General features: G+C 44.5%; 1 pseudogene; it reads right to left on the reverse strand.

Moving 5' to 3' along the window:
• Positions 1–11,411: 11,411 nt before the first annotated feature.
• Positions 11,412–12,469, reverse strand: LOC108280288 (leucine-rich repeat-containing protein 30-like; annotated as a pseudogene).
• Between the last annotated feature and the right edge of the window lie 1,132 nt (positions 12,470–13,601).

A 13,601-nucleotide genomic window follows, 5' to 3' on the forward strand; every position in this document is an offset into this window, starting at 1 on the left:
GCCCTTAAGGTTCATTATATACGTTAAACTATGGTAGTCCTTAAGGTTCATTACATACCTTAAACAACGGTAGCCCTTAAGGTCCATTATACACGTTAAACAACGGTAGCCCTTAAGGTTCATTATATACGTTAAACAAGCTTTAAAGGTATATTACATTTACAATACTCTCCCAGGCAAAAGATGCGTACAGTATTAAAGGTACAAATGACTGCCACAATGGTAAGCATTTGGGTCTTGAAGAGTACACCTCAGTACTTATGAGAGTGTACAATGACAAATAAACTTTTACAGTGTTAACTGAAAGTTACAACTGCTGTAGGAGAATTCAGCAATTTATGGGGATGTCACTGTGCAAACATTAGGGACAAAGGTTATGTCTAGAACCCTAACAACTGGTCGTTTGTCCCTTTATGTCACAGTATCTTGATGGAGCCAAGCGCGGACAAACAGAATAGAGTGCGTGGATCAGGCGAATGATGAAACACGGAATGGATTCAAAGTCAGGCGATCAGGCAAACAGGCAGTACTAGGCTTAGGCAGATAATCGTAGTCAACCAACAATGCAAAGTTCAAAACCAGGTTAGCATATACAGAGAATAAGGCTTGGTTCACGACAGAGACGAGGCTGCTGAGCGTTTACTTCGCAAGACGCCAAAGTCAACTTATATAACTTATGGTTCAGCACAGGTGTTCGTACTCAATACTCCGGCGAACTTGAGCGCAGGCATGGCTGGGAAGTGTAGTCCTCGTCCGCCATGTTTGTAGGTGGTACTGTATGCTGAGAGCTGCAGCCGCAAGTTCGCTGGGGCGTAACAGAGCCCCCCCAAAGGGCTTACTCCGGGAGCCAAATCCCTCTGAGGCCTCCCTCTCCTCCAGGGTCCCGTTTATCTGGATGAGCCGCATGGAAGTCTCTGCGCAGATTTGTGTCCAGAATGCCCTGGGATGGGATCCAGCACTGCTCCTCTGGGCCATACCCCTCCCAGTCTACCAGATATTCAAGCCTTCCTCTCCTACATCTGGAGTTCAGGATGTCGCGGACGCGATAGGCTGGGCGGCCATCAATCTCTAGCGGTTCCGGTGGGGAGTCTTCCAGCACCGCCATGGCCAAGGGGCCCGGTATCACTGGTTTGAGGAGAGAGACATGGAAAGAGGGGGCGATGCGGCTGTGCTTTGGTAGGTCCAGGCGGTACGTGACTTCGTTAATTTGCCTCGGGGCTCGGAAGGGGCCGATAGGCTTAGGTTGGAGCTTTTTACCCAGGAGGGGTGACTTTAAATCTCTTGTAGAAAGCCATACCCTGTCCCCAGGTTAATAATTGGGGTGCTCCCTCTGGCACCGGTCTGCCTTTCGTTTGGTGGTACGGGAGGTGTACGCCAGCTGTTGGTGGCTGCGTTCCCAGATCCGTTCACTCCGGCAGAACCACTCATCTACCGTCAGTGGGGGAGGCATTCCAGGGGAACAATGGAGGACCCGTCGCTAGTGTCGTGTGGGCCAAGGTGATGAGTTCCAGGCGGTACCGTTTTGGTACGAACTGTTTACCGGGAGGATAGGCTGTCGGGATCCGTGACCTGGGGATGCGGGCTAAGGCTTGATCTAGGGTCCACTCCATGGCGCCAACGATACAGGAAGGGGCAAGATATAACCTTCCTGGTCCACCCGACTTTCAGGGGAGTGGATTTGACACAGTGCATCAGCCTTTATGTTCTTTGTTAAGGGCCTATACGACAGAGTAAACTGGAACCTGGAAAAGAAGACGGACCAACGAGTCTGGCAGGGAGTGAGATGTTTGGCGGTCCTCAAGTACTCTAAATTTTTGGTGGTCCGTGTAGATAATAAACGGTGGGCGGCCCCTTCCAGCCAGTGTCTCCAGTCCTCTAGGGCCAACTTAATTGCCAGGAGTTCTCTGTTCCCCACATCATAGTTGCATTCTACTGGCAACAGTTTTCGAGAAAAGAATGCTACGGGATGCAGCTTGGGTTTGTCTCCGAAACTTTGAGACAGAATGGTCTGGAGGGATCCGGGTGTCTGTGGATGGGAGCTGTGGTAAAGGCCCGCTTCAGCTTTTACAGAGCCTCCTGGGCAACTGGGGTCCAAAGTAGTCGCCTGGGCTTACCACGCAGGAGGGATGTCAGGGGTTGTGCCACCTTACTAAAGTCTCTAATGAATTGCCTATAAAAGTTTGCGAAACCAAGGAAACGTTGCAACTCCTGACAGTTCGGGGAGTGGGCCAGTCCACGATCACTTGAGTCTTGTGTTGGTCCATGGTGACTCCCCTCGGGTTAATGACATACCCTAGGAATGAGATCGTGTGTTGGTGGAACTCACACTTCTTGGCCTTCACATAAAGCTGGTATCGCAACAGGCAGCGCAATACTTGCCGGACATGCTTGATGTGCTCCTCTAGGGATGTCGAGTATACCAGAATATCGTCGATGTAGGCGATGACGTACCTCCCCAGCATGTCCCTCAGGACGTCATTGATTAGGTTCTGGAACACTGAGGGGGCGTTAGCGAGCCCATAGGGCATGACTGAGTACTCGTAGTGCCAAGAGGTTGTACTAAAGGCCGTTTTCCACTCGTCCCCCTCCCTAATACGGATCAGGTTGTACGCGCTACGTAGGTCCAGCTTCGTAAAGATGTAAAGACCGTAGCTGTTCTAGGGCTGCGGGAACGAGTGGTAGGGGATACCGGTACTTCACCGTCACTTGGTTGAGGCCCCAATAATCAATACATGGTCGAAGGCCCCCTCCTTTCTTCTCTACAAAGAAGAACCCGGCAGACGCGGGGAGATAGAATAGAATGCGTGGATCAGGCAAATGATGAAACACGGAATGGAATCAAAGTCAGGCGATCGAGCAAACAGGCAGTACTAGGCTTAGGCAGATAATCGTAGTCAACCAACAATGCAAAGTTTAAAACCAGGTTAGCATATACGGAGAATAAGGCTTGGTTCACGACCGAGACGAGGCTGCTGAGTGTTTACTTCGCAAGAAGCTGAAGTTAACGAGGCCCTTATATAACTTATGGTTCAGCACAGGTGTTCGTACTCAATACTCCGGCGAACTCGAGCATGGGCATGGCTGGGAAGTGTAGTCCTCGTCCGCCATGTTTGTAGGCGGCACTATATGCTGGGAGCTGCAGCCGCAAGTTCGCCGGGGCGTAACACTTTAATAGTTCTATTTGGAAACCTACAAGCTGAGTGTTTCCCTAGCAGACAGGGTCCAAAGTTGGGGCTTTTAAGGAAGCTAAACTAAACCCTGAACTATCTTAAAACCCCAACCCTGGAGGTGCGAAATAAGCATGAACAGTGTACCTCATGTAATTTTGTACTTTAAGGTTTGATATTTGCTAAGCTGCTGCTTGATTTTCTAAATCCAACAGTAGTACTTAAGATGTACATTATAGACCATTTACTGGTACAGTTAGTACCAGTCTGCTAATTTGATTGGTCGAATGGCGTTCCAAGAGTGTCACACTGGGACCTTTCACTGTGTGTGTGTCACTCCGCTCATCTGTGTTTGGTATGTAAAAATCATTTCCTAGTTCAAAACTGTTACGACACTAATGTTAGCAACATCATCAGTGGACATGGCAAACGTTAATCTTCAGGAATATAACTTTTGACTTACAGAATGAAAGCTCACAAAATGAAGATGAAAAGGAAAAAGGGACGCCAATTTCACTGAAAACACCTTTAACCGTAATGTACAAATCAGTGTGAGATAGTTAGCCAGCTAACCGACGTGATATAAAGTGAGAGTGGCTTCTTCGAGATCTATTTTCGCTAGCGGAGCAAAAATGGACAGAACATTTGGCGATATTCATTTCTTGTTTATAGAACTGTCGTATAAGAGAAATATCGCACAATCAAGAGTGTAGTAATACAGAATAGCGGCACGGCTGTGATTCGACGTAGGCACAAGCCCACTTAAATAACAGATCATAAGCAGCAGGCTTGAAACGCAAATAAATTACACCGAGGCTTTTTCCATGCAAGATTGTTTGGGTTGGATAAGGTTAGAAAGTGGAGACAAGATGGTTTATGAGGACTGTTGTTCCTAATGTGTATTCGGAACAAAACTATTATTGGATTAGCTTGCAATTACCTACTCCATAAGTCACAGGCATTATTGTGTTTTTCCTAAACTGTCATTTAACAGACAATGAGGGCAACTTCCATTTTACAATACAGAAAATAGGTCTACACATGAGCACTGAACTAGAACTAGTTTTCTGGCAGAAAGTTGGCTGATTAAAACCACACTCAAGACCCTGAACTCATTTGCAATCGTGCAACAATATAGCATGAAGTTGAATTTAAAGAAAAAAATAATAAATAAATAAGTAACACCCACTGACAACTCGGCAAAACAGATATGTGGGTCACACAGGAATTAATTTGTGGTTTGGATTGAAATAAATTGGTTGTTTTGTGCCCCGAAAGTCTTGGGCAATGCACTCTCTGTGTCTGTGGTTTTATATTTTGGCACGATAAGACTTGACCACTGAAAAATGACCTTGGAATGAAACATCAACACAGAGAGACTAACACACTCCGCACACACAAACACACACAGACACACACACACACACACACACACACACACACACACACACACACACACACAAGAATCCTGACTCAGTGTACAAACACTATACATTAGTTTGATTGCATGCTTAAGATATCTTCTGCTAATTAGCCTTTTCTGGGCTAGCACACGCTCCCCCTCTCTGACCTCGCCAAAGGGTCTAAGCATCATTACTTGATTAGCTGATTGGTGGCCATGTTTGATATTTGTTATCATGCAGTGCTGATTACTGCAAATAACAGGCCTGACCTTTGCAAGGATGTGTTTTCAGAGTACAGCGTTAGAAAACCGTACGCAAGACAGACAAAGGCATATGGGAGTAAACAGCATCTCCATGACAATGCAGCCAGAAGAGTTTGACGTCCTTTATGCATTTTTTTTTTTTTTTTTTAAATTCAGGGTGAAAGCAAAAGGGTCATTTTTAAGTGCATAAACATGCCTAAAATATCTTACTCCAAATACATCTGGGTTTTTCAAGTATAGGCAATTTGAATAATACATTTAATGAATGCTGAATTTAAATTCTATCAGTATCAGCATATAGGGGTCATTTGAGGTCATTTGGGCATGCTGATTATAGGTGTGTTTATTACAATGGTGGACGTGGTATATCATGATGTGGTGTAGTAACAGCATCTTTCCCATAGAGGGAATTATTGTGCTCTAACCACAGAAGGAGGAATAAAAAGAGGAAAAATAAAATCGCACTTGCAGCACTCTTTTATGCTATAACTCCAGTATACGACTATATCACAGCTGATAATTATGTTCATACTGAAAATGAATGTGGTCTACTTTTAATCCATAATATGCTCAAATGCACCAATTGTACTGTCATGAAATAAAGCCATCAAACAGAAATCATGCAGCACTTCTATTCCGTAATATGGTTTGAATTAGACTGTGACGATAAGATATGAGTGGTTAATATTATTTTTCAACCTTCACATGAATGGTGATGTGCAGTAATCATGCACTTTGTGAGAAGGTTACGGAGTGAAGGTTATGGATAAGCATTCCTTTTTGTCTGTTAAGTCATTGACACTGATGTATAGTGCTGAATATAATAGGTTAGTTCCAATTTCAAGTTAAACGGTCACTGCGCTCTCATTGTGATTTAGTTTGTGAAACTGTAGAAATTGTCACATCCAGATACAACAAGAATTATCCTGCTAACAGAACAACATTTTCAACAGTAACATATTGTTTTCCATAGATGGGTGACATGGTGGTGCAGCGGGTAGTACTATCCTGCAAATCCAGGATCACTGGTTTGATCCTGAGCTCTGAGCATGTTCTCCAGTTTCCTCCTACCTCCCCAGTGCATGTGTGTCCCATCCAGTTTGTATTCCCAACTCAGTCCCAGTGCTCCCAGGATAGGCTCCAGATCCACCAGGACCCCCACAGGAAGACGAATAAACAAATACTCTATCATTTCAAATGAAGGCTAGTCTATGACATTGCGAAAATGTGATGCTCACTCAATATTATTATATTATAGTATATTATACTAGAAATGTTGCATTTCTACAACTAAAAATGTAGAATGTTGCAGCAAGCTTGAAGAAACATGTATAGCTGTATAGAAGACGTGGAAAATCTTATCAGGTTGGGTGTTCTAGGGAACAAAATGTCCTACAACCTCATTGTTTTGCTTGTATCAATTTCTTTTAGCTGATATAGACATGTAATACACAACAATAGATGAGCAACATAATATCTAGCGTTAAAAAGCCTGCAGTAGCGTAGTAATGAAGAGTCTCCCCTTACTGTGATTACCTCTGTGATTAACAAATAAATGAATATTTAAATTGCATGAAGAAACAGATTAAAAAACTAAAAAAAAATTTTTTTGTTTAATTATGCAAGGTCATAAAATGACCTCTTTGATATAACATTTTTGTTGTCTGCTGTACATAAATAGAGATGAGTATTATCTATTGTTCCTCTTGAAATAATTTAATTAGCCTTTGGATTCAAAGAAAGGCGTGACAGCACTGACTTGGGTAATGGAGTGGAACTTTAATCAAATTTTAATCCCACTAAAACTTCCCAACGCCCCCAAACTATCTTTCTCCCACCAGCCCTATAGTTTCCATTTGCCTTGAATGATCACAGTGAGCCGTGTGTGTGTGTGCGTGTGTGTGTGTTGGGGGTGACTGCATGGCTGCTTATGAGAGTTTGCATATTTATATATGAATATTTGTTGTGTTGACCGCATGTTTACATCTTCCCCAAGAATGCATTTTTCATACAAGTGTAGATTTCTCTCAGCATTTTGAAAGAGCCAAAATATTTCGCTATGGTGATGCAGATTAAAGAAATATTCAACCATCTACTGTATATAGTGCCTCTGTAACCATTTCCATGGACAAGAAGATTGACGAGTTCCCCAGTACTGAGAAAAGTACATAAAACCTCTTACGTGAAACTCACTTAATAACGGAGGTCTCAAAAAGGTTAATGTGGGTTTTCTGTTCTTTTCTAATTCTTGATATTCTTGCCCATGATAATCGCACTTGTGCTACATGTAAGCTGGATAAAAGATACCATTGAAAGACTGCTGGAATATTTCTGGACTGGAATAGAGATGCTACTCTTGTGACCCAGGTTGACAACAGGACAACAGGACAACACACACTATGGTTATACATCATTCATTAACAGCATTGAGTGTTTCTGTCTCAACGTAACCATCACAGCTTACCACAGGCATTTATAAAGAAAGACATTGTTTTCAGAAAGACATTTTTGGTACACAAGAAATAAGAAGTAAAAATGCATGATAGATAATTCAAACATGGCACAGTGGTTTTGCAGAATGTTTATATGTGGATAGAGTTGGATAAGTAAAATGGCAAACTGACTCCCAGCTGTTTAAAGCTTATTTTCATTTTCATAATTACTAGCTTATTAAATGTTTGTCCTTGAAAAGGACACACAAACAATAAATGTGCCTAATGTTGAACAGCAGATTTCTTTGGAGTTCATGCTTCATAGTTCTTAGTGCACTGCAGGGTTCTTGAGCATTGGACTGAGTGATCTATGTACTGGGTGGACCTTGGATTTTCAGCTTGGTTGTCCTTAAGCATTGTTCTTGGTAGTCCTTGCACATTGAGCAAGTGAATAAAATTGATTTAATGCACCTGTAACACTGGTGTGGATTGAAATATTTGTTCAAATGTAAGTCTCCCATGAGCCTCAGTAAATACGTCAGGGACATGTCCAGGGTGAACTGGCCTCAGTGGAGCCAGAGGACAACATAACACCTCATAATTAGTGAAGTAAATACTCAAACAGTATACACTGATAAACCATATGAGTAAAGGTAATATAAATATATAAATCAGGGGTGACCAAATCCGAAAAGGGCAGGTGTGAGTGCAGGCTTTCATTCCAACCAAGCAGAAACCATACCTGAGTATATTGAAAGCTAAGCTCATCTGACTAAAGAGGTTGCATCAGGAGTGGCTTGATTGGAGTGAAAACCTGCACCCACACTGGCCCTTTGTAGATAAGTTTGGACACCCCTGAACCCCTGATATAAATCATTAAGTACTTTTAAATCTCTGCAGTGAATAAGACAATAAACAACCATTTTTTTGCTGTATGAGAGAATACTGTATTAGAACTTCAAACATACATAATAGTTTTCTAAATCCAGTTACAACTACTGGCACTAGAGGAGTACTGGCACTCTTTTTTTTTAAAAAAAAAGTTCAAGCACTGGTTCAGCCAAATGATGTGCATCAGCAGGAAATAATATTTTACATTAGCGTTACACTTTAAGCCACAGTGTCACTTTTCATGACGTAAGGAAGTTCAGACGGATGCAAGCGCGGGATAACAGTTTTATTTAAGAGAGAGACAGGCAGACTAATCCAAAACGTGATTCAAAACATACTCCAAAAACAGGCAAAAGATCAGGCGATCGGCAATCAGTCGTACACTAGGCAAAGCAGGAATCAAGATCGTGGTCACGGGATACAGGGTCGATAAACCAAACGAGAAACATGAACTATGACAGGGAACTGGGAGCGGATAACCCAGCGTGAACTAAATCTAATGATTAACAAGGACTCTAACATGGATCTAAACTATGACAAGAACTATGACTATGACTATGAACTACAATACAATCTATTCTAATCTAATCTACTATCTAACTCAATATTCCACGTCGTGTGCTGGGAGGCGTGCGGTATATATGCGGACATGATCAGTGTCGTAAATGTTCACAGCCGAGGGCGATTCAGACACACGTGAAAATCCCAGCCAATGACAGAACAGGGAGGAGACATGACAGAAACATAAACACGTGAAAACGTGAAATGTCACTACTGTCAACAACGGAAAAGCAGGTGCTTGCGCATTCGCGCTTAGAGCATGCTGCTTCAAGGGGAAATTGTGACAGAACTCCCACCAAGGGCATACCTCCCGGAGTGCCATGAGACATCCATCTCCATTGGCGGCCCCGGCCCCCTGGGCAGAATGTCCCAAGCAGAGCCAGGAAACCGCACAGCGTTCTTGGCAAAACAAAAAAGCAGAGTGACGTACACGGCAGAGCAGGAAAGCAGAGCGACTTCCTCGGCGGAGCATGAAAGCAGAGCGACGTTCACAGCAGAGCAGGAAAGCATAGTGACATCCGTGGCGGAACAGGAAAGCGGAGCGACGTCCCCGACGAAACAGGAAGGCAGAGTGATGACCACAGCCGAGCAGGCAGGCCAAGCGAAGTCCTCGGCAGAGCAGGGAAACAGAGCGCTGTACTCAGCAGTGCAGGAAAGCGAAGCGAGGTCCCCTGCAAGGCCAGGGAGAGGAGTGTGGGTCTCCGCGAGGCCAGGGAGAGGAGCGTGGGTCTCCGCGAGGCCAAAGGGAGGAACGAAGCTCTCCGCGAAGCAGGAGGAGGGAACAAAGTCCTCCATGGAGCAGGAAGGGGGAGTGACACACGGCGAGCAGCAACGAAGAGGAACAACGTCTTCAGTGGAACATAGAGGCAGAGCGACGTCCTCTGCGAAGCAGGATGGCATAGAGACGACCTCGGCCGAGCAGGAAGGCAGAGCAATGACCTCAGCCGAGCAGGGAAACAGAGCGCCGTACCCAGTGGTGCAGGAGTGCTGAGCGACGCTCTTGGCTGAACAGGAGTGCCAAGCAGCGTCCTCAGCAGAGTGGGCAGGCCGAACGAGATCCATTACAGGGGAGGGAGGGTGGGAGATGACCTCATAAGGGGGCACTGAGTTCACCAGGTTAACCTCAGTCTGGAGTTCTGGAGCTGAGACCTCCTTGTAGGCCTCAGGCTGGGGCTCTGAGGTCGCCAGGTGAACCTCGGGCTTGAGCGGATCTTGGTCGGCCGTGTCGGTAGACTTGGGCTTGAGCGGAGCTCGGGAAGCTGGGTCAGTAGACTTGGGCTTGAGCTGAGCTTGGTGGGCCATGTCAGTAGACTTGGGCTTGAGCTGAGCTTGGTCGGCTGTGTCGGTAGACTTGGGCATGGGCAGAACTTGGTCGGCCGTGTCGGCAGACTTGGGCGTGGGCAGAACTTGGTCGGCCGTGTCGGTAGACTTGGGCTTGGGCAGAACTTGGTCGGCCGTGTCGGTAGACTTGGACATGAGCGGAACTTGGTCGGCCAGGTCGGCAGGCTTGGACATGAGCGGATCTTGGTTGTCCGTGTTAACATACACTTGGTGGTTCATCCACTCATAATGCATGTAGAACGGCAGGTCAGCCTTGTTCGCCACATTGACTCCCTTCAACAGCTTATCCAGGTTGTAGCTCTGCCCTGGTTCTTCAAACTCCTTCGAAAATAGATCCATAAATTGCCTACTGTTCTCCAGTTCCTGGGATCTCATGGCTGCTAATCGCTGCGCCCAATTGCGAGCTGGGCCAAAAAACCGGGACACCATGAACCTTATCCATTGCCTCTCGCTGGGCTTAGTGTCCGTTAAACTAGAAAAATATATCTGGCAGTCAACCAGAAAATAGTCCGGATAGCCAAAGAACCCATCAAACTGATCGGGAAGGTCCACGAAAGTCTCTTGTGGAAACTGTATCGAATCCAAGGCGGGGATGATTGGCGTGGACTTCCGGGTTCTGCGTCCTCTCCGTTCACATGCTGCATCCATGAAAGGGCGGAATATTCTGTCATGTTTCGTGATGTGAGGAAGTTCAGACGGATGCAAGCGCAGGATAACAGTTTTATTTAAGAGAGGGACAGGCAGACTAATCCAAAACGTGATTCAAAACGTAATCCAAAAACAGGCAAAAGGTCAGGCGATCGGCAATCAGTCATACACTAGGCAAAGCAGGAATCAAGGTCGTGGTCACGGGATACAGGGTCGATAAAGCAAATGAGAAACATGAACTATGACAGGGAACTGGGAGCGGATAACCCAGCGTGAACTAAATCTAATGATTAACAAGGACTCTAACATGGATCTAGACTATGACTATGACTATGACCTACAATACAATACAATCTAATCTAATCTAATCTAATCTAATCTAATCTATTCTAATCTAATCTACTATCTAACTCAATATTCTGCGTCGTGTGCTGGGAGGCGCGCGGTATATATGCGGACATGATCAGTGTCGTAAATGCTCACAGCTGAGGGCGATTCAGACACACGTGAAAATCCCAGCCAATGACAGAACAGGGAGGAGACATGACAGAAACATAAACAAACACACGTGTCCAAATGTCACTACTGTCAACAACGGAAAAGCCGGTGCTCGTGCATTCGCACTTAGAGCACACTGCTTCAAGGGGAAATTGTGACAGACAAGTTCACAACCCTGGTTCTGGAATAACTTCTGTGATGCACATTTTAGTGTTTTCTGAGCTCTGAAAAAACCTGCTTCAAACAGATGATTAACCATTCTTCCACAACTGAAATGGGTGTGTTAGAGCAGGGGGGGAAATTAAATGTCTTAGACAGTGGATACTCGAGGACCAATGTTGGCAACCTGTACTTTAAGGTAAAGGTTTTGGCAGTCATCAATTCACGGGCAGGTTTGAGGTAGCTATACAAAGCTCCCTGTAGCACTTCGTGTAGTGGTTTCAAGTGTGGGTTATGAACTATATGTAGTCTCTTATCAGGTGGATGACATGCCAACCTTTTGAGGTTCTTGAGCATGTGCATTTCTACTGCAGAGCATTGAAATCCACATTGAGGAGCTCCAGGTCAGTCTGGGGTAGTGTGTGGATGTGGTTGCCTTCCACTATCAGAATCTTGAGGTTTGCTAGTTCCTGGATCTGGTTGGCAATGTTCTACAGGATGTTCATGGCTTCATGGCATACATGCAAGTGGGGACATGTGACATATGGTTGTGACATATGGTTGTGACTCAGGTTTAACTTGGCCAGCTTGTGCATGGAGACCAGGCTGCCTGGGAGACCTGTCAGCTGGTTGTTGGCAAGGCTGAGCACCTTGAGTTTTTCACCTTGAGGCAATTGCAGTAGGAAAACAGTACCTTTAAGTTCGGGAGGAGCCCAATCTCAGGAGGAAGTCTCTCCAACTCATTCCCCCATATGTTGCGCACCACAAGGTTCTTCAGATTTCCTTGGCTAGAAGGTAGAAAGTATAGATAGAGACAAACTGAGCTTGACCAACTCATGGGAAGGCGCTCTGCATAAGACAGGTTCTCTTCACAGCTGTCTTTGCAACACTTCAGGCATTTCTCATCATCAGATTTATTGTGTTTAGAGGGCCATGGTCCCAGACCCTTGGAGCAACATCGCGATAAGATTGCTGCTGAGTTATCTTTTGCCTTAGAAGAAACATTGAAGATACGATTTCCCTAAAGAATGTACAGATTTGTTCACAGGTTTTTCAGCAGTCGGCTGAAGTTTCTTCAATTTGAGACACTTTTCCAGACATAGTCAGTGATGCCTCTGTTGTGTAAAAAAAATGTAACTGTGAAACATTTATGAGGAATTCAGCTAAACATTTCTATGAAAAGCTGAAGGCATGTAGCTTACCTGAGAGAGCTGAGCAGCTTTCATTTTTTCAGCCTAAGGGCTTTTCGGGCTTCACGGAAGTTGCGAATATGGTTCATTTTCAATATCAATTGTGCCAATGTGAACTCAGGAAACTTTTCTTCCCCCTCAGGCAAAGCATAGCTGTGCAGATGTGAATGAGCTGGAGTGCTTCGTTGTCCTGATGAAGCTTTCTTGTGCCTCTGTCAAGGCAGATGAGGCAGAATAACTCTCTCTCTTGCTCTTTCTCTCTTAGCAGCTGTCATTGTCACTATAGCTTAGAGCTAACCAGTCCCTCAGCCAGGGCCGCTTAGTATCATGAGACATCCAGACACTAAATCACTTGCCATGCACTCCCATCACACACACACACACACACACACACACACACACACACACACACACACATATATACACTCTTACAATTCTAATTTTGTTAGGTATTTTGCAACAGATCATACCTAAATAATACTACGCCTACATCTAACCCTAAACTTATCATTCACCAAATTACTCCTTACAGTAATTCAAATAAAATATGCATTTTTTTTTCTTTGTTAAAAAGTACAATTCTGTATGGAAACCAACTAAATGTCCCCAGAAGGTCAAAAAGATCATGTACTCCTATAATTTATGGGGACATGTGGTCCCAACAAAGAGATAAACACATAACCCCATTCCTGTGAATAAGTTTATATAGTTATATAGTGTAAAGATAAGAGACTTGACTGCAAAATATGAATTTGATCCCTATTTTACAACATGCTATTTTGAACTGAAATGAGGTTAAGCTTGTCTATGTGTGTGAGCTACTTATGGAAACAGGCACTTCACTGTAAAAACACTTGATCGCTATCTGAAAAAAGCAACAGATATCAGCATTAGTCCTGCAGCTACACTGGATAAACCTTCTGGCAGGCAAAGACTCTTAAAAACCCGGACTGGATGGCAACAGATACGGGCACTGATGAACAGAAACGCTGAGGCAATTTGCCACTTTAATCTTATTAGCTCTAGAGTAACGTTACTATCGGTTTGA

This window comes from Ictalurus punctatus, chromosome 20, assembly GCF_001660625.3.
Source record: "Ictalurus punctatus breed USDA103 chromosome 20, Coco_2.0, whole genome shotgun sequence".
NCBI classification, from domain to species: Eukaryota; Metazoa; Chordata; class Actinopteri; order Siluriformes; family Ictaluridae; genus Ictalurus; species Ictalurus punctatus.